Genomic DNA, 1,729 nt, shown 5'->3' on the forward strand with positions numbered 1-1,729 from the left:
AAATATTCAGTTAATGGTCAGAATCTCTTTAAACATCTGTCCCATTATATATATATATAATTAAGGGGTGGCTTTAGCCAACCCATGGCCTTTGGGGGTAGTTTGGCCATCCGAAGGGCCAAACGATTTTTTTTTTTTTTTTAGTTTGGGTTTAGAGGGTGGCCGGACTACCCCAAGGGCCATGGGGTGGTCCGGCCACCCCTGGCCGGCCATTGGGGCGACTCTCAAGTTAATCTCAGCTAAAATAGGGTGATCCGACTACTTCTTATGACTAAAATGGGTGGTCAATCACCCTTTATTTTTTTATTAATTTATTTTTTATTTTGAAATATTATTTTATTATTATTATTTTTTATAGTAGCATATGTACCTTATTTGTGACTTTAAAATTTTTAAGAAAAAATCTCAACCATAAATTAAATATTTTTCTGTCCATTATATGGACCATTTAAAAGTGGTGTACCTGCCATTACCATTAATTACCACCAAATCGACCACAGAAAACCAAAAAAGAGAAAAAGAAGCCTCCGGAAGAATCAATGCGATGTACCTGAAGTCGCCGACAGCTGTTTGTGCCCTATAACCTTGTCTCCACAAGTCGAATTTGCATAAAGCAATTCAAATATGTCTCATCAGCAATTCTAAAAGGCAAAACGTTTACCAGTAATTCTCAAAGTTATTGTCGTATTTTATTTTTATTATTTAAAAAATAAGATAATTTTTAAAATTATTATTTGATTAAACTTTAAAAATAATTAATTATAAATTTAATAATAATTTGAGAAGCAACATTATTATTGAAGTGACACAAAAAAGACTTCTAACATTATTGGACAGAAACATGAGTTAGAAATTTGTTTTTTAAATGGCCTATATCTACGAGTAATGTTACAAGTCCATCTTACGTCACTCTTGTGTCTCTTTAAAATGATGTGGTTCTTAAAATCACCATTGAACTTGTGGTTGATCATTATTGAATTTTGATCAAATGGTAATTTTAAGAGTCATTTTTAGATGAATACAAAAGTGACACAAAAAGACTTTTAAAATTACTCTACATCTACATATATATATATAATTATACAATATTATATGTTGCCAAATAAGATATGGCCCGTATGGGTGAGCCATTGACATATTTCTAAAAGCACCTCCTTTTTTTTTTTTTTTTTTTTTTTTTGGATCCTTTTTATTTTATTTTATTACATGTGGTTGAAGACTTGAAGTCTCCTCTCCAAACCCCAACACTTATATATATAAGTGTTGGGGTTGGAGAGGAGACTTCAAGTCTTCAACTACACACACACACACACACACATATATATATATATATATCTTCAACTACACACACACACACACACATATATATATATATATCTTATCATTGTATAAGACACTAGAGATAAGTGAAAGATTTTATGAGTTTATTAGACATTCTAATTTTACAGATTAAAAATGTAATTTTAAATAAAATTATAGAAAATATATTTTTAAAAACTAAATTACTTATTTTTAAATCACACACTTTTTTTTTTTTTTTGAAGGAAAATATCACACACGTTTTGAGATCCAAGAATCGCTACGTTTTCTGTCAATAATAACGGCGTGTCCTCTCTTTCGTTATTTTCTTCAATAGTTAGGCATGAGATCCTTGAAAGGAATAGTACACGTGGAAAAAGTGTTGAGGCTGGTAGAGGTCAAACGATCAACGAGGGAGCCAATTAGAAGA

This window comes from Corylus avellana, chromosome ca9 (assembly GCF_901000735.1).
Source record: "Corylus avellana chromosome ca9, CavTom2PMs-1.0".
In the NCBI taxonomy this organism is placed as follows: domain Eukaryota; kingdom Viridiplantae; phylum Streptophyta; class Magnoliopsida; order Fagales; family Betulaceae; genus Corylus; species Corylus avellana.